Here is a 21,042-nt window from a genome sequence, read left to right as displayed (position 1 = left end):
AATTGACTGCATTTAAATCTAAAGGAAAAGAGCTGATAATTATCCATTAAGAAAACTACCGGAGGCTTGTTTCTTTCACTCATGTGGCACCTTTTAAAGCCTTGCAAAGCCCTTGTTAGAAATTAAAAGAGCAGCAACTTGAAGATAATGAAACTGATCCAGAATTATCTTGCCGAGGAGATCATATTAACAGAAATAATCTTATCACTATTAGTGCAAACCTTAAAACATGATGGATAATTTAGAAGTTTAAAATGCTGTGATGTGACATTTTAAAGTCTGACTACTTAAATTAGAAGTATGAAGTGGCTATAAAGTACTTCAGGGAGAAATAAATATATTAATTTTGCTTGCACACCAGGTCAATTCCCAACATGCTTTTCCAGTACAAATCTTTCTTTGTTTCCTGCAATGAACTTTCCAATAGTGAGTGATTTCACTGTCGACCTGTATGTTCTTGACAGTGGTCAAATATCCAGTTCTAAAGATGTATATTTAAAACTAACTTAGGCAGGAATACCACACACCTTTTTCAGGAAGGTCCCATTGAACTCAGTGAAGCTTACTTCTGGTAGACATGTATAAGATGTATACACGTAAACAAATCCATGGAGGGTGAAGCTATCAGTAGCTACTAAACCTGATGGCTTCTGGTTGGCCATTGGTCTCGTTCAGAAGGCTCTTCTTATGTTCTTAAGATTCCAGAAGTTCTAGCTTTTGAAAAATGTTCTTTGTTGGTCCCAATGGAAGAAATTAACTGCACCAGCTCACAGGGGAACAGATCACCTTTGGATCCAGCAGGTCCTAGCTTGCCTTCACCCAAACCCAGAGCACCATGTTTTGGCACACTTCCAAAAGAAACACAGCTGGCATTATAATGAATTCCACCGAGCTTTCTGTTATGTGTTTGCCTGAGCTTGAGTCTGGACTAAGGATTCTGAGCCCCTGTGTTCTGATACGATACATGATATCCAGTCACAGAACATTTCAGGATTTGGGTCACTGCCAATGGCCCTTAAACTCTGAGTTATGATTCGCAGCTTGGAAGTTTAGACAGCCAATCATGTTGGGAGTGAGAGTGGCCCAGGCCTTCAGAAATGTATATAAGCTTTGCCACTGTTGTCCAGTTCTGTTAGTTGAATAAAGGTTATTGCTATTATAACTGTGTCTTGCTGTGTGGGAACCCACCTACACTTCACTTTCCATGTGTGTATTAGGGCTGCTAGAGTGGGGCTTCCTCTCCACCAGTTGAGCACTGTAACCAGAAAGGCACTTTCAGCATCTTAGGCCATTCCAGTCATTGGTTAGGATTGTTCTGTAATTAACTGATGACTAACTTCCAGTGCGTGGGACACGGGTGGCGCTGTGGGTAAAACCTCAGCGCCTAGGACTTGCTGATTGCATGGTCGGCGGTTCGAATCCCCGCGGCGGGGTGCGCTCCCGTTGCTCGGTCCCAGCGCCTGCCAACCTAGCAGTTCGAAAGCACCCTTGGGTGCAAGTAGATAAATAGGGACCGCTTACTAGCGGGAAGGTGAATGGCGTTTCCGTGTGCGGCTCTGGCTCACCAGAGCAGCTTCCTCACGCTGGCCACGTGACCTGGAAGTGTCTGCGGACAGCGCTGGCTCCCGGCCTCTAGAGTGAGATGAGCACACAACCCTAGAGTCTGTCAAGGCTGGCCCGTACGGGCAGGGGTACCTTTACGTTTACCTTAACTTCCAGTGCAGACCTTATGCTCAGGTTGCCACAATTCTGAAGAGGAAACCCATATATCTGACCCTTAAATGAGTCCTAAAGGCATTTCTGTTTAGCCAGGCTTTATTTATGTATCTATTGTAATTTTGTGTGTGTGTGTGTGTTTAAATCTATTGTTGTTTTAATTTGTTTCATGCTGCCTTCAAAGACTTGCCCTGAAAGGCATCTTCTAAATCTTTTAAGTAAGTAAATGAAATAATTATGCTACCTGAGCAGAAAGATAGACTCTCCAGCTGTAGCTTATGCTTTTCTGTGTGTGGAGCTGTGCAAGTTTCCTCTTGACATGGCTCTGGATTTGTGAAAAGCCTCTTTCTCTATCCTATTCCCCAGCAGGAATCAAAGCAGCAGTCCCAATGTAACAAAGGCTAGAGCTACTTATTACCATAGTGAACAGGTATTTCAAAAGCCCCGTTGTCTAGTAATGATAGTGGTGAGAGGTGAATTTGTGGGTGAGAGGAGGAGAACTTAACCTGTTCTCCGATTGGTGTGTTTCTCTGAAGCAATTCCAGCCAGGTGTATTTTTTATTCTTTATCTTGTAACCAGCCTAGATGGGTAAAAATAACCAACCTGAGAGGACTTCCGGGTTGACGCGATCTGGAAATGGCGGATTCCCTCCGAGCTGCGGAGGGAATCGGCTCTACCGAGGACGGGTCTTTGCCGCGCCGGCGACGCGGGGACCCCTAAAAACCGCAGGCGCGGATGCCTGCGGACTGAAGACTCGGCGGGTGCCTTAAGCGCCCCCCCTGATCCACGAAGAGCCTTTTTAAAGGCTGCGGAGAGGATACGGGGGTGGCGTGGCACTGAGAGTCGATCGCTACCTCGGTGGAGCGAAGCCGCGAGCCATGACCAGAGAGCGCTGACTTCCTTCCTTGAAAATTTGGACTGAAAGAATCACCCGTGAGTAAGACGGATTGGGACTTTAAAAAATTTACCCTGAATTGGAGACGACCGGGGGGTGTGCTAAAAGGAAGTCCGCACCCCCCCCTGCAGACGATCTACGCAACGACATAAGAGCTAAGCTGGAGAGCCTACCCTTGGTGGGGTGAGTTAAAAAGGACATTAACTTTCAAGATTTGGCTAAAGGAAATTTTGGGCTGGAGAGTGGAGTTTTGGAAACCTTCTTTTTGTTTTAAACAACCCCCCCTCCCGGGCTCGGGAAAGTCCTGCCTTTGTGCCTGTGTAAGAGCTGCGGAGTTTGACAGCTGTCAAAGCTGTCAAACGGGCGGTTTAAAGTGGAAAAATCGCTATCTAAGATCCCTCTGGACTAAGACGAGTTATAATTGAGCCAAAATTGTTGGAAACAAAGTAATAATAATTTGTTAAAGGACTGTTGGAGAAAAGACTAATAAGTAACCAGATTCCCTCTAGGGGGAATTCTGTGAAACTACAATGGATACAATGGCTGTGGAAGGAAAGTTACTAGTGGAAATCGAAAGGATGTTTCAATTGGTGGGAACCTTACAAGAGCAGAGCTTGGCCATGAATAAACAACTTGTGACTATGACCTTGGGAACAGGCAACTCTGCTCTCTGTATTGAGGACCTGAATGAGAAAGAATCCACAGCTGAATGGGAAACAATATCTACAGAGGTGGAAGAGACTAAACAACAAGAAAAAGAAGAAGTAACCTTGGGAAGTAACAACCAAAAGCTGACATCTGTGGAACACAAGCAAGGAGACGCTGGGAACTTATCTACCACAAGTCTGCGAAAGACACAGAAGAAAAAGGAGGAGGTCCCGGGACAATATGGAATACAGGAACTTAAAATAAAGAAATATGACTGGGGCCTCAGTTTGGACTTTGATTCTGAAGATACAGGCTTTGTGGAAATTTTTCAGCAGTTACTTTCAAATCTCCTTGTGGGAAGAGAATACACTTTGATGGTGAAAGAACTTTTTCCAGACTCGACGACTGACATAAAGGACTACCAACAAGACCGGCGGAGAGGGACTGAAATAGACTTGAAAGCCTCGGACGTGAGGAACCCAGGCTGAGAATCTCGAATTTGGATTTCTATTGGGAAGGGACAAAAACCGGGGATGGGAGGGAGGGAAGAGGAGATTCTTAAAAACTCTTAAGACTTTTAGGTTTGGTTAATATGACTCTTAATTAAGACAAAATGAAAATCGATGGAAGAGAACTTAAGTCCAACTTAGGAAAATCAATTTTTATTATAAAAGAGGTAATAAGATGAATAAGATGGTTAAGAGGAGAAACACCAACTTGCTGATATAATCTTGGGAACTGGGATGCACGAGGGGGGGTGGGGGGGAGTCAGGGAACAAGGTTATGAAATGGGGATTTGCTGATTTTATACATGTTTTTGTTTTGTGTTTTTTCTTTGTGTGTGTTTTGTTTTTATAAAAGCAGAAAACCAAATAAAAATTTTTATATATAAAAAAAATAACCAACCTGAGACATAGCAGGGGGGAAGGATTAATTCAACCAGTGCTTTTTTCCCTTTTTTTAAAAAAAAAAAGTTTAGGGGTACTCTCATTTTCCTACTCATTGAAATACTGCCCCTCAATGAGGCCAAACTTAGATTCACAAAATGTTTAGGGGCATGTGTACCCCTGTGTCCCCCCAGAAAAAAGCACTGAATTCAACTTCCTAGTTACCTTTTCAGCCTTGCAAATCCACACCCTACTAGTGTATAGTGTATACAGAATGTATGCATATATCACAAGGTATAGTTCCTGTATGTAGAAAAGGAGAAAGAAAGATATGAAAGAACTAATTAAATTAAATTAATTCAATTACCACAACGGGGGAGGGGGATGAATTATGCTTTTCCAGCTGGATGAAAAAGTATCTGCCTTAGGTTTTTATTTTGTGTTGTTATAAAATCAATATTGGGAGGGAACTTGTACTTTGGCTGTTTTTGTTTTTTAAAAAATATTTTAGCTGTTTTTTTTGGTGTTTGTAAATCTCCTTTATGCATATGTAAAAGGTGATTTATCATCTGAAATGTATGAAGCACAGATGGGTGAATTACAGCTAGAGTAAGATTACAAAGTAGTTTGACCTAGAAATTCATCTATGAATATTCCTATCCATTCATGGTCACTGTGAAAAAGTTTCAAGCAATAGTCTTTCTTGGGCTTCAGGGTTAGAATACCAAAAACCAGGACCTATCTGGTTGAGCTACCTAGAAACACATGTACTCAAAGCTCAGAACAGAGTCAGGAAATAGACACAGTTAACACTTAAATTAACAGGCCAGAAGTGATGGGCCTCTAAACTGGCAAAAAGCTATTACTATTGGAAAGTTAGCCTGTGGTCCTTCCTGTTCTTTTCTCTAGGAAGTGGTACAAAAATTCTGTCAATTCAGAGCAAAGAAAGAAATACATGACTTCTGTTTTCTAAGCATGATTTCCAGTAGTGCAAGCGGCCATCTCATCTCACCTCAGAAATCAACTGCTCAAAGCCACATACCATTTCAGCAAGACCAGGCCTGGCTAAGGTCTTAAATGGCCTGGACTTCCCTTGACATAGGACTAGTTCAGGACTGGCTTCTGAAAGACACAGCTCACTGACTTTGTTGAGATTATGTCAGTGAAATGAAAGTTCTGTTTGCATTGTTTTATCTGTGATGGTGTACTCGGCCATTCCCTACATGACTTCAGCATCCTTTGAAAACTATGAGTTGAACAGTAAATGCATTCTAAAAAACAAACAAAAATAAGGACATGTATTTAGATGACAGCTTGTGCTTAGCCTGTTAATGCTTTTGTCGGGTATTTTTAAAATATTTAAATATCACAACCATTGTTGTCAAGGGATATGACATCACTGAGAAAGGGACTTGATTTCCATCTTGTTTGGGCCTGTTAATATCAGCATTTGAGAGGATAGTGTCTCAGAGACTTAAAAAAGAATCTATCTAGAGAATAGCTCCATTAATTAGGACACAAGATACATAATCACTGCAGAGCATGATTTGAATCAATATAAACCAGAGCCCAGAAATTCAGCATTAATTGTGAAGGAAATGAGAGAGAGAAGAAGTGAAAACACTTTCCATTAGCTCATACAAGATATATTAGACTCCAAGCAAAGGTTTCCATTTGGGAAAATTGTCAAATCTGTAATATGCTGAGGAAAACTGACAAGGACTCACAATTTAGGCTATCTCTCAGTGCTCCAAGAGAGTGACTTTCTATCATCTTGCACTTGCTGCTAGAGAACTAGTGTTGTGACTTATTCACCTGAGAAGAAGGAGGTCTCTATGTAATCTTCTCTCTGCTGTGAACCCATACCATCTGTCAACCCCTGTTTCGTTTACCATTTGCAGTATGGGAATATCATTCACCAGCCCTACAGGATATTTCGAAGGGTTACTAAGATAGTACATGAAGTGCACTGAGCAGTCCAGAGCACTGGCAGGAAGAAGATAGATCCATATTTGTTGTAGATCAGTAAGGGTCAGAAACTGGCCGTGTGCACTGAACATACGATTCAGTTTGGAACGCAATTCAGAATATAGTCTGATTTTGCCCAAATCAGTTTGAAAGCTGCCCAGTTTGGCTCAGAGTACAAATCTCAATCCCAGTTCAGAAACATGAAGCTTTGTGGCTGCCCCACTCACTATTTTGGGGAAATAAAAAATCCCAGCCATTTCTTTTTGACAGAAATGGATGAAATTTGCAGGGATAGTAGCTCCTCTTGAGTAGATGAAGCCTACCAAATTATATACACATAGTCCAAGGGTGTGTTGGATATATTTAAATTTTAATATATACATGAAGCATCTATAACTTTTTTTTTTTGGAAGAAATAGATGATCTTTGCATACATGGTAGCCCTCACTTAGAGAATGAATCCTGCCACATCAAGAAGGATATTTGCAGGTTTCTCTGCCCTCCTTGCAAGGACAGCATGTACATTTTTGGTATTTTTTTAAAGGATTAACCTATTGTCCCTATTGTTTTGTGGACAATTTGTATGAAACTAGCTCACATCAAGTACTCCTAAGAAACCTGTCAAATTCCATAGGGATTGGTGCATCTGCTTTGTGCTAGGAACCTTAAAAGTTTATAGGGACAGAAAAGAGATTTGTTTCCCTCCCTGTGGTTTGGGAGCATGACTTTAATATAAAAATGAAACTTCATTATCCTTATGCAAGTAATTTGCAGAATTTCATGAGAGGTGCATAGGGTAGAGAGTTAAGAGGGACATAGGGAGGGGGCGCCCACTATGAAGCTTGTGTTCTACTCAACTGGCCCAACACATTGCAGAAACTAAGTGTAAACCTGATTTGGCAGGAGTGGATGTGTGAACATGTGGCGGGGCAGAATGAAAGCACATCCAGCATTTATCAACCAAGCAGAACTAGTGAAGAGAACAGAATATGCTAAATGGAACACTATTTCAATATCCCTCCTCCAGAGCACAGTGTTTAGAGAGCCCTGTTAAAATCATTCTTCCCAATTAGAAACTATACTTGCTAGTAAAAAAAAAAAAAAGTTCTCCCTTCCCCTAATTTTCCTATCCTGATGTTTTCCCTGCATGACAAGCTTGGGGAGAAATATTACATTTTTTTGCGGAGACACTGACTGCAGCATTTTATAAACATCAAATTCTCCAAAGCACACTAGGGACCTTTAGAGATCCTTGATTCAGTTCTGGTTGCTTTGGAGAGATGCTGTTTCCATTCATACCTTCCCCAAATCAGTCTAAAAGTGCCCACTTGGGTTCAGGATTCATACAAAACCAATGCATACACCACACAGAAACCCTGTGTCCCGATAGTTTAACAGTATCAAGTTAAACTGCAACTCTCTTCCATGGTAGGTCTTCAGCTAATAATGTATTTTCATGGTGACAGTTCAGAGGCATTCCTAAGTGCATGGTGGTGTGAGGAATTCCTCAAGGTGAACAAATAACTAAATAAACTCAAATATGCTGGTATTTCTAAGGCACCAGAGTTAGGCATGCCATTTAGCCGGGCACTCGAGGAATTTGTAGTGTTTGATTAATATAGCCCACTTGGATTTTAACGTCTAGCTCTGAAGTATAACCACTTCACTCTCTATGTTTTGGGTGTCAGAGTGCATGAAACATCTCTGCCTGCATGTGAATGAGTGCCAGCTGGGAATGAGTGAATTATTAGCATTGGGCATAGATCCAGTGCTTGACATTTCACTCATTAGAAAGTCTATTGTAATTAACGTAATTGAGATCTATTGGGTGTGTCATTGATGGATATGCCTGTCTCTAGAGTGCTTTCCAGGAAACTCATTGGTGAGAAAATGATGTATGCTGTGTATTAGTGACATAGAAACTATTCCTCTAGAGGCAAAGATCTTTTGTTGTATGGAGCCTTCTCTTCAACAAACTTAGTGAGAGATAAATGATGGGGTTGGAACTCTATCAATCCACCTAAAATTGTCTGTAAAAAGGGAATTCTCACTTTATGAGATGTACTCAGTTGTGGTCATTGTAACAGAAAATAGAGTGCAAGTTCACCCAAACAAGTGAATGGCAAAGTTTTGCAAACAGATTTGGGCACATCACAAAATATAATCAGAAGCAAGGATCTACTGATGCTTTAAGGAGACACACATCACACATGCTATTCATATGTGATGGTTGCATATGTGTGTTTCATACCAGAATAAAAGAGGTAAAATGTTAGAATCAGCCCTCATGTTTAACATTGTTTTCAATAGGTCTGCTCTGACTGTCACTTAGATAGTTGCATGTCGAGGTCCCCAGGGCCACCACAATAACTCACACATCACACAGAATTTTTTGTTTAAGATTTTTGGCATAATTTTGGCCACAACATTATTAAAATACAAATTTGTGAGTGGTTGCTTAGGCATTGGTTGCGACTATCTGCCCCCACCATGGGGGACAGACTGACATTCCGCACGATGTGAAAGTCAGAATAGGGGAATACACTTGGGGGGTAGTGAGGGAGCAGGGAACCTGCCTTCAGCCCTCCCCAAATGCAACCAGGAACTCCTTGCCATGGCCCGAGCCCCCTTGACAAAGTGGACAAGCAATAGTTAGCCCCCGATTCCTTTAACGGAATCCCTTGCAGCAGCAGCATTAGAGGGGCAGGCACAGCCAATCCATGCCCCTCAACCAACCAAACCATAAACCAATGTCTAACCACAACCTTACAAGTTGTGACAATTTGCTACGCAGTAGGCAAAAACCAAATGGCCCCAGCCAATCAGCCAGATGGACAAAATTCCTACCGGGCCCCTGCCCCAAGAGCTGACGACCCCATGACAGGCATAGCAAGGTCAAAGTGAACAACCCTAATTCGGGGGGGACGGGCAATCCGATGCCCGGTCAAAAAGAGGAAGCCCTAGCCTCATGCAATGAGTTTTAGCATTTCTGACTGTCAATCAACAAATGGCAACATTAACTTCTTCCCAACAACAAGGGAAGCCCCAATCGCATCAGTGGCCAACGAACAATTAGCCCGCCCCCAACTTTGGAGTGTCCTGGCGGCCCCCACCACAACACATGCTCTCCATGAAGGAGAACACACGATATCATCCAATGCATGTAGGATGATGAAGAATGCTCCAGAAGACACACCCTCCACACATAAAGCAAGTCTAGGGAATGTCCTCCCGGCTGAAGTTTACTTTGCTCCAACTCTTATTTCATTTTAATGCCATCTTAAAACATACCTGTTTTCTTGGGCCTTTGTAGGGGTGTTAATTTATTCAGTCAATCATCCAACTTTATGGGTGGTTTTATGATTGTTTGTTAATTGCAGAATTTTCAACTGCACCAGTTGTTTTATGAACAGCATTGTTTTTACTTGTTAATTTTTATGTCATTGCAACCCACCCTGGGATTGTTTGATGAAGGGTGGTCTAGAAATATTTTAAATATATAAAATAAAATAAAATATATAATCCTCCCCTCTAAAAAAGTATCAATACTCTCTCAAACCTTCATTCTTATAGTAGCTAAGGGCTTGAGAAATTATATGCCCACAGAACAAATGACTCTTAATAAGAAATAGGTTCAATCTGTTGCGTGGCAAGACCTCAAGCCGAACCCCTAATAGGCTAAATAAATTCACACAGACAGAGATATTTTGTTTAAGGTTTTTGGGCAAAAATTTGGCCACAACTTTATTGATTACAGGAATGAGAGCGGTATTGGCTTAGGCATTGGCAAGCCTATATCTGACTCCTGCCCCCTTTGCAGGAAGTCTGTAAGGGTAAACCACCCAAAGGGAAATTGCTTCAGGGGAATCCACCTGCATCTCCCCTGGTGTTCCCAGAGGCCTGGCATGACCCTGACCCTTCAAGCAAACTTTGGACAGGAACCAGGCCTCAGCGTCCTTTAACGGAATACCCTTGAACAATAGAGGGGCAGGTGATGGCCAACCTCCCCTCCCCCATTCACCATAAGCCAGTGCCTAACCACCAAACCTTACAAAGTTGTGACGATTGCTAAAAGGTAGGCAAAAACCAAGTGGTCCGTGCCAATTTGCCAAATGGAAAAAATTCCTACCCAGCTCCCGACTCAAGCCGGGCAACCAACCAAAGTCCAAAGCAAGGCCAAAAGATCTAAATTAAAGGGAGGGTGAGCGGGTGTTCGGCAGCACGAAGCAGGAGCCAAGCACACATTGTGCTGCTGCTTTTATACTTTCCCCCACTATCACCCTTTGACATGATTGGGCAACAGCCCTGGGTGATTGTGGTGCCACCCCAGTGTGAGGGCGATAGCTCCACCCATGCCACACAACCTGGATCATCTATTAAGATGATCCCATTTACTTAGGAAGTTATCAACCTGCTATGGACATGTTCCTGAGTATCTTAGTAACACATCTGGCTGAGAATGACCTGGTCCAGTGGGTGGTTTTGCTTCTCAGCCATGATGTTAGGCAAGACTCTTGAACTGGGCTCCAAACCTCTTTGTGGTTTGGCCCAGGTTGCTGTAGCAGTGAGACTGGAGGCAAGTGTGACACCCTAACAAGACTGGCTGGGCTCTGAGACTGGTCAATGGAGTGTTAACAAAGTGGCTGTTACAGGCAGGAAAAACTTACATCACTCCTCACCTCAATGGTATAGAGAGGATAGGGTCTAGCACACTACAGAGGGGCATGACATGTGTTTGGAAGACTTATGCCAAGGTCTTGTGAACTATCCTCAGGTAGATGGAAGGAGGACATCTAGCTTCAGCTGGCTGCCTCTGGGGGCTTTTAGTGTAGGCAGGTAAGTAGACATAGCACCTTGCTTCAGGTTCAATGGAGGGTACCACACTAACCGCAGCTTGGAGGGGACCACAGTTTGATGCTCTTGGGAGCTGACATGTGCCATCTTCAGAATGTTGAACAGTGAGGATGGCTGGCATCTGTCAGGTCACCCACCCTTTAATGGGAAGATGCTATTTCTAAGAAGATTCTCCAGCTTGAGCAATGCAGTTGATCTGGGGTGGTTTAGCACTTAGTAGCAGGGAAGAGATTTACTACCAGCCTATGCAGGCTATACCTGCCTGCATTTGTTTGATGTGATTGGCACAATTTCTTCCTTGTTATATTTTAATAAATATAACATATTTTTGCCAGCTCCTGTCTTGTTGAGTCTTCAGTCCAGGTGTGAGATAAATGCAGACATACGTATTAATTTGTTTTTTATAAATAAATCACCTACATTGCTATATCAAAAATGAAACACTTAGCCCCAGAGGCATATAAAGAATGCCTGTGAGGAAAAAAAAATATTATGGGTAACACATGAAAAATGGCTTTAATGGAAACGTTGCAGATTAATATTTACACACGGGATATTTTTGGTTATAAAACATATGTAATACAGTACAGTGTGGTTAGGCAGAGCTGCTAAAGGCTATAACACACATGTGAGTCATAGACTTTAAAAAGAATTGGTGGCAAAAAAAAGTTAAGCATAAATAGGAACATAAGACTTAATGAGGCATTAGGGAGGGGCCCGTTTCTGGTTGCATATGGCAGGCTAGCTCCTAACATGCAGATTTTGCCATTGAGGGGGAGATTCAAAAATCTAACACCTATGATCATCTGGGCCACTTCATATTGTACTTATCTACACAACTTTTTTAATAGTGCTTGGGAAGTTCATTTAAAAACAAATCTAATTCTAGGTCATACTTTTACAAAATGAACTAGATATCTTCTGCTCTGTTGTCATATTTGCATTTTTTATCTTTCTTCGCAGATTTCTGATAATTTTTTCAAAGCAAAGGTTTGAGCTGGACATGCTGTCAAGCTGTATACCTTAAGAAATTCATCCTGAACTTTTTGATCAATATCTTTTCAAACTAGCTTCCGACTTTGGCTCTTAAGAGGATTTCCCCCCCTTGAGTATTTCCCCCTGCCCCCCACCTGTATGATGAAGATGTTCTTGTTTGGTTGGTTGGCTGGTTATATTATGTTAAACTAATTTTGTACTTATTTTGTGTTGTCTTATGACCATTTTTTGCTTTGGGTTTAATTTTAATATACTGTTCATGTTTTATTAGCAGTATCTTTTTCAAGTGTTTTATTTTGGCATGGGCTATTTGCTTTTTCAATTTCTTTTTGTCCAGTTGGTACTCCATCAGCTGTTTTGTATGCTAACTTCTGCTTAAAGATTGCCTTCAAGGGCAGCCCCAAGTCTAACACACTATAGTAGTCATGTGTATGATTTTATATCAGACAATAGCATAGGATTGATTGACCCTTTGATGTCACCAGGTAAGGTTCCTGCCATTTCCTCTTATCAGCAGTCCTAGTGGTGTGGGGAGCCACTGCTGAATCTCCAGGGCTCCTCCTTCAATCTGGGACAACCACCGCCATAATAATGTGGTATTGTTTTATGTGGCAAAGCAACCGTGAAACTTCTTTTCATCTGCAACAGCGCTCTTGAAAAGTTATGTTGGGTTTTCCAAAATCATATCCACACTGATATGCTGCCAATGAAAACTTGGCACCAGAGCATGTAACTGAGTATTAATTTGTTATTGTAGGGTTTTTTTGCCCCTCTTAATAATGAGAAAAATAATATTGATTTTGGATGTATTCATGAAAGAATGATGATTAAAAATTACAGAAATGTTTGGTCCCGGCAAGGTCCTCATAATACTCATGAAGTTTTGAACCTGTGCTCTTTTATTACCTCACAAATCATTATTTGTAAGGCAGCAGTAAATTGTGGAACTGGCACATTGCCCAGCAGAGCACCAAGATCAAGCCTCCATTTGCTTGTAAATTGGAACCCAAGTCTCTACATCACAAGTACACAATTTATGGAGGTAGGGGATGTGCGGTAATCTTTCACTTGCCCTTTGTTTTTGTTTTGCTTCTCTCACCTAGCTGGCTTTAAAACTAGGTCATGTTTGGAAGTTATTTGTAGCATCAGAAACGAAAGCACTAAACTGACCAGTCAATAGCCATGAAGACTGAGCAGTGCTGGCTAAAAAAGGACCCAAGAGTGGTTCTGGATGCCAAAAATGCAGCTCCAGTTCAATGACCCATGCTGAAGGCTGATGTATGGAGACAGCAGCAGACATCTTCCCTGAAGCTCCCAGAGCTCATTGCTGTACTAATTTGAGATACAACAGCCCTATGACATTGAAAGGTCCCTGAGGACTGTGCCCGATGTTTATTTTAATGGTTAACTTAGGGTTTTTTTTTAATGCAATGAAAATAATAATCCCACAGGATCAGAGTCCAGACTGGATTTGGGTTGGGTTTAAATAATTTATATAGCTTCTCTCTTCTTCCACTTCCCCTTTGGTTGGCCTCATTTAGGAATAAGAATGCTATGTTTAATTCAGGGATAGGGAATCTACAGACCTCCACATGCTGTTGGACTACAACTCCCAACTTGACCATGGTGGCTGGGGCTGAAGGAAGTCCCACTACACAACAACTGGAGGACTTCAGGCTCCTCATCTCTAGTTTATTTGATTGATTGATTGATTGATTGATTGATCTACTCCAGCTCAATTAGGGGTGTCCTTCATTAATTAGGCAATAGACTGAAAGTCATTAATTGTTTTTATTCCTAGTACTTCTAAAACTGCAGGTAGCAAGCACCATCGTGTGAGACATTCATCCATTTATCTCACACTTGGAGGAAGAACCATGTATGCCACCTTGAGTTCCTGGGAGGAAATAGGGATATAAATATGATAAACAAACTAGGTAGTGCTTTAAGTCAGAGATGGGGAGACTGCAGCCAGGTGTCAATGGGCACCAATTCATATTGTCAATAGTGAGGAATGATAGCAGTTACTCCATAGTATTTGGAAGATGACAGCTATGAAGGAAGGAAGGAAGGGATGAATGAGCTAAGTATCAAGTTTGCAAAATGTCATTGTGTGCCCAGGTGGCATGAACCCACCACCACCGGGTCGTATGGGCAAAACAAAGTTATAATTAGGCCATAACTTTATTGATTACAGATTTAAGTGAATTTTGGCTTGACACTGGGTAGTTACCAACTCCTCCAGCTCACCTGCTGGAGGGGTATCTGGGGTCAGGTGTGATTCCCACAGACTTGCTGCACTGGGGAGTGCTCAGATCCTGACTGGGTGTATGGACAGAAGCACCTCCCCCATGGATCCATTTAATGGGACACCCCACCAAAGAGCGGGGAGCAGACATGGCAGACATGGCCAGGCCGCAAACACCATGTCACTGAGGAAGGATGAGTGGATATTGTTGGTAATTAATCTATAAGAATAGGCCCTCATGGGATATTTTGCTAAAAATCTTCCCCACCCCTGAATTTGTATTTCACCACATACAAGTAGAGTATGGAATTTCAGTCACAACTGTGACTCTAGCATTAATATTGTTTAATATGATTTTAACATTGTTAAGGGAAGCAGTGGGCTTGACCTCTATTAATTCTAGCATTCCTCTCTTAGTCCATTCCTTCTTTCCTTCTTTCTTCATCCATCAATATGAATCAGAAGCACTCCCCCCCCCAGGGTGTACTCAAGCGTACACCGTACCGGCACCTCTTTTTTTGTTGTTGTTAAAAAGTATGGCAATTACTTTAACAACTTCATGGTGAATACTGGTACCTCTGTTTATAGAGGAAAAAACACTGTGAATTAGTATTATAGTTTCATTAAGTATTAACTGAGCAAACACCTTTCAGAAGATCATTTCCAGAGAATATTTTGTGGATTTCTTTGCGGGGGCCTGCATCCCCACACCCAGCCATTCAGGAATCCCATCTTGCTCCTGCAGAATATTTGTCAAAAATGGCATTCTCCAATTTAGCAGGCTACAGATAGGATCAGAAACTTTCGGACACAGTTTTCAGTCTGCCCTAACAGGAGCTGGTACCACAATTTTCAGGAGGTTTGCATTGAAAATGGTGGAGAATTGGGGCGAGAATCACCTAACGAGTCCTGCCAGTGGAAGCCTGTGCAAGGACCTCTGCTAGCAGCTTGGGGCTTTTTCTCTCCCTAAAATAACTCTGGATTGTGTATGTCAGAAAACCCCCTGGAACAGCTCACAGGGCAAGGAGAGGGCAGATTGTTCCATCAGGTAAGCAAAAACACTTGCATTGATGGAGCTATCTGCTTTGCACTATGCTGAATTCCTCCCTTGCTTTTTAAAGGTGTGTGTGTGTGTGTGTGTGTGTGTGTGTTATGTTGTACTTACATTGCAAACCCCCAAATCTTACTACTACACAAATCTTGCAAAGCATTTGATATTCAGAGTAATCTGTGATAACCAACGCCAAAAGCATGCAGCACTATTTCTTAACCTACATCTGAGTGGCATAGAGATTGGTGATACAAATGCACACGCACAATCATTTCAAAAAGATTCAGGGAACAAACCCCAACATTTTGAAATGCAAAAATCCAAGCAAACCACCCCGTTTATTATCTTCCATAAATATAACTTGAGCAGCAGCATGTGTCTCTATTCTGTATCAGCAAAAATAATGGTGTTGCCCAGCAGTTTAGAACTGGAATTTCAATCAAAAGCAGTGATAAAATGTCCTTTGATCTGAACGCATCCATCATAAAAACAACAACCCAGTTCCTGCTCTGTTATCTTACTCAGAATTCTGTAAAGATATTCTGTGATGACAGAGGGGGGAAGAAAATTATTTCCTCAAAGTACTGAAAAATGCACACTCAGAGACAAAACGTGCCTATCATAAAGCAGGCTGTTCTGGGGATGTCTGTTTCGGAGAGGTAAATCAGCCTTTCATTAGGGTTCCAATCCCTTGCTAATTTTGGTTCCACTTTTCTGAAACCTTTTCAGCCCTACAGTTTTCTTTTTGAGATGAGGTGACCAGAATTTATTTGCAGATTCCAAATATTTCACAATAGAGGAGGGCAACCAAGATGGCTGAGGGTCTGGAAACCAAGCCTTGTGAGGAATGGTTGAGCAAATTGGTTATGTTCAGTACAGTGGAACCTCGGGTTACAGACAGGGGCGCCGACTTATAAAAAATATTGGGGGGGCCCATACCGGGGTCCTGCCGCTGGTTCGCTCGGGTAGCCGGGAGAACGCAGTTCGAGGTGGCGGTGTTGGGGAGAGACCCTCGCTCAGGGCGCCACTAGACTTGGTGGCCGGCGGCCTATCTGGGGGGTTTTGGAGCGTATTTCGGCGGAGCGATTGGGGAGGAGGGGGCTTGTTGCCGGATTCTTCAGCTGGGCCGGAGATCCGCTGCTGGGGGGTCCCTGGGCCGAGTTGTGAGCACGGCCTGCTGAAGGGAGATCCAGCCGATTGCGCGACGGGGACGGCCAGGGCTCTCCGGCCAGGGCGCGCGGCTGGCTGGCTGGCGAGGGAGCAGGTGAGGAGGAGGCGGGGGTACTCACTCTCTTAGGAAACGCACCCGCGCGCCCGATTGCCACGAAGTCCGAAGGGTGCGTGTGTGGAATTAAAAAGCAAAAACGAGATACGGGCAGGGCAGGCAAAGAGTTTTCTGCAAGAGGATGGAGGGCAGGTTGAAGAGAAAATCACTCAGGATGAGACAGTCAAATCAGCCATGATAAAATGGGCTCAGGATATTGGGTATAACATCATGTTTGAGGACTGGGAAAGGTTATGGACCACCGGAATGAAATTCACGGCATGTAATGCCTTGAAGGAAAATATTATGAAAATGATTTATAGGTGGTACATGACCCCAGTCAAGCTTGCAAAAATATATCACCTGTCTGATAATAAATGTTGGAAATGTAAGGAGGCTGAAGGGACATTCTTTCACCTCTGGTGGACTTGTCCAAAAGTGAAGGCCTTCTGGGAAATGATCTATAATGAGTTAAAAAAGGTATTTAAGTATACCTTTCCCAAGAAACCAGAGGCCTTCCTCTTGGGCATTGTTGGCCAGAAAGTGTTAAAGAAGGATAGAACTTTCTTTATGTATGCAACTACAGCAGCAAGAATACTTATCGCAAAATATTGGAAGACACAAGATTTGCCCACACTGGAAGAGTGGCAGACGCAATTGATGGACTACATGGAACTGGCTGAAATGACTGGCAGAATCCGAGATTTGGGAGAAGAAACAACGGAAGAGGACTGGAAAAAATTTAAGGACTATTTACAAAAACAATATAAGTTGTATGAATGTTAAAAATTTACACGATTCGGAAACTATAGCTTCAGCAATTAGATTTGGGAAACAGGAAATTATATTTTAAGTAAGAAAAGGTCAAAATCTAAGGTAATACTATGTTTAATTTAAGATATAAGTAACTGATGAAAAGTATGTTAAATTTAGAGGTATAGTATTTGAAAAGTACAAAATAAGGTACGAAACAAGGTAATAATTTGCTGATATCTTTATTATAAAGAATGCAGGGTAAGGGAGATGCGAGGAAGTCCAGTTAGTTATATAAAAAATGTGTTGAATGGTTGGTTTTCTTTTCTTCTTTTTCTTTTTTTCTTTTTCTTGTTCTTTTACTTTTTTCTTCAGTGTATGTTTCTAACTTTGTATTTGAAACCTTAATAAAATATTTATAAAAAAAGAAGAAGAGAAAATCCTTTCGCTTTTCTGGGGCTCAGGGAAGTCTCAGAGCCGAAGGTTGGGGAAGGGACCCCCTTTGCTCTGCCCTCTTCTCCCGTCTTAGATTCGCATGGGGGTCCCCGCCCGAGCTTGCCTGGCCACCGGGCCACACAAGGGCCGCGCTCTACGCGGCGCACCTTGCTAGCCGCGCAGCTATCCTCCGCGGCTGCGGAGCGGCCCTGCGCCGGTGCCCAGCCCCTCTGGGCGCCCGCTGCGCTGCCAATGACAAGCGGGTGACGTCGCGGGCGGGGAAGGCGTCGCTTTCTTTCCCGATCCTGCATCCTCCCAGTCTTCCAGCCCTTTTTTGGGTTGGAAGCTCGTCTCGTTCGCCCTTCTCCTTTCTTCACCCTGCGCGCAATTTTCCTCCCTCGTCTCCCTCCCCATTTCTCCTTCCTTCCTGACTGACTGACTGACGGGCTTGGGCTCGGGCTCGGGCTCAGGCTCGGGCTCAGGCTCGGGCTCCGGGTCGGGCTCGGGCTCGGGCAGCCACAGCGTCGGCGGTGTTGGCGATCGGCGGCGCGGGGGGATGGCCCTCCCGGGGGAGCCGGCGCTGCTCAATGGGGTTGCCAAGGAGACAGGCCGGCCGCCCTCCTCCCCCGGCCTGGCGCCCCCCGCCGCGCCGGTGCCCGTTATCGAGCTGGTGCGCGCCGGGCGCCCTATAAAAGCCGCGGACGCGCCCACCGCCGCCCGAGATTATTGGGGGGGCTGAGCCCCCCCAAACGAATTTTTGAGGGGGCTCGGGCCCCCTCAAGCCCCATGGAGTCGGCGCCTATGGTTACAGATGTTTCAGGTTACAGACGCTTCAGGTTACAGACTCTGCTAACCCAGAAATAGTACCTCGGGTTAAGAACTTTGCTTCAGGATGAGAACAAAAATTGCATGGTGGTGGCGCGGCGGCAGCAGTGTGAGGCCCCATTAGCTAAAGTGGTACCTCAGGTTAAGAACAGTTTCAGGTTAAGGACGGACCTCCAGAACGCATTAAGCTCTTAACCCGAGGTATCACTGTATCAGTAAGAAGTGACTGAGAGGAGATTTGATAGTCATCTTCAACTATCTAAAGGGCTGCCACATGGAAGACGCAGCAAGCTTGCTTTCTCCTGTTCTGGAGGGCAGGATCCAAACTAATGGCTACACAAAAGTTACAAGTTGAAAAAAAGAAGATTATGAATGAACCTCAGGAAGCACTTTATGACAGTAAGAGTTGTTTGACTGTGGAATGGACTCCCTTGCAGTGGCGTAGCGTGGGTTGTCAGCACCCGGGGCAAGGCAAGTAATTTGCGCCCCCTAACCCGTGGATTTTAGCACTAATTTTAGCACTGCGAGTGCCAGCGGCCCCCCCCCAGATGTTGCGCCCGGTGCGGCCGGCCCCCCCTGCACCCCCCACGCTATGCCACTGCTCCCTTGGAAAGCAATGGGCCTTCCTTGGAGGTTTTTAAGCAGAGGTTGGATTGCCATCTGTCAGGGATGCTTTAGTTGAGATTCCTGCATTGCAACTCTCCAATTCTATGATCATTATGAATTTGTCTTTAATCAGGATTTAATAGCAAGCCATATCAAACCAGAAGCTGTTTTCTGTTCTTGATGACCAAGCTATATTTGATAGCAACATACAAGATTCCTTAAAATCTGTGGTGGATCTCAAAGTACTACCTGGGAACTAATGACCTAAGTTCTATCTCATACCCTTGCTTTTGCTCTTTAGCACATCATCCACAGATGAACTCTTTTTCACTATAAGACTACTATGCACTCAAGGAGAAAAGTTCCCACACACCTTCAGTTTTAGTCCTGAGCAATGTCTGTTTGTTTGAAGTGACTTCCTTGCAAAATATGTGGAACAAGCTTGATATATGGATCATTCCCGTCATGTGAATAATTTTCCTCTGCCATTGAATGTTTCTGGAAGCATCTGTTACTGGGGAGGAAGTTTCTCCATAAGATTTAGAGCAGGGGTAGAGAACATGTGGCTCTCCAGATGTTGTTGGACTCCAGTCACTGTCAATCCCTGCCAGTATGGCCAGTGATGGGAGCTGGAGTCTAGCAACATCTGGAGGGCCACAAGTAAAAATGGGAGAATCTGTCAATTTCAGTTTCTCTCACTTTTTTTATTTCTCCACATTTCCACATCAGTTTTTGATTTTAAAAAAAAATCTTCATAAAAATTATCAGCTTTTTAGCGCAACTTTCCACACACACACACACACACACACACACACATTTTTGTCCGATATACAGTGGTGCCCCGCAAGACGAATGCCTCGCAAGACGGAAAACCCGCTAGACGAAAGGGTTTTCCATTTTTGAGCTGCTTCGCAAGACGATTTCCCCTATGGGCTTGCTTTGCAAGACGAAAACGTCTTGCAAGTGTTCCGATTTTTCCCTGCTCCCCCCCCTTTTCTAAGCCGCTAAGCCGCTAATAGCCTTTTAGCTGCTAATCCGCTAATCCTTTAATAGCCGCTAAGCCTTTAATAGCTGCTAAACCGCTAATAGCGCTAATCCGCTAATCCGCTAATAGGGTTGCTTCGCAAGACGAAAAAACCGCTAGACGAAGAGACTTGCGGAACGGATTAATTTCGTCTTGCGAGGCACCACTGTACATGTTTGCAAAGCAATTTCCCTTCATATGTTATTTCTTCTAATATCTGCATTTTTATTCATGTTGCACCCCCCCCCCCCAACATGCTTTCTTTGATTTGGCGGGAAAACTGCACTGAAAAATTCAGAGAACTACAAATTTTGAAGGATGGCTATGTTTCAGTTCTCATGCTTTAGAATTAGGTAAATTCACTTTTAAAATGAAAACTGAATCTCCTTCATTCCTAGCCACAGGCATGTTGCTCCCACCCACACCCGCCACAATTTACACACAACAGGGACTGACATGCTAAGTGTTATAATAGAACAAGAAAGTCACCATATGGAAAACATGGTGTCATGAGGGTACATTAACATGGCCCTGACCTCTTTGCCCATGTGGACCAGCAATTATGTGAAAGGAGCTGCAAGAAACACACCAGTTTCTAAAAAGATGTGAGGGCCCCAGAGATAAACATAGGAATGGCTCCCCTGATGGCAAGGAGCTGCAACAATAGACTCTGAGCCGCAGTGTCATGGCCATATACCTGAAGGGGTGTGTGTTTGACATGGTGGTGCGGTCAGGGCTGTGCAGATGCATTGGCAGGAGTGCAGGATTGGCTCCACCAGTGCATTCACACTACCCCCATCTCATCCTACCCCTCCTAGTATACAGCAGTGATAGATGGTGTCCGTCTGCCAAATCATAGTCAATTCACACA

This window comes from Podarcis bocagei (genome assembly GCF_964188305.1).
Source record: "Podarcis bocagei genome assembly, chromosome: 5".
Lineage (NCBI taxonomy): Eukaryota > Metazoa > Chordata > Lepidosauria > Squamata > Lacertidae > Podarcis > Podarcis bocagei.
This window is presented reverse-complemented; position numbering follows the sequence as displayed.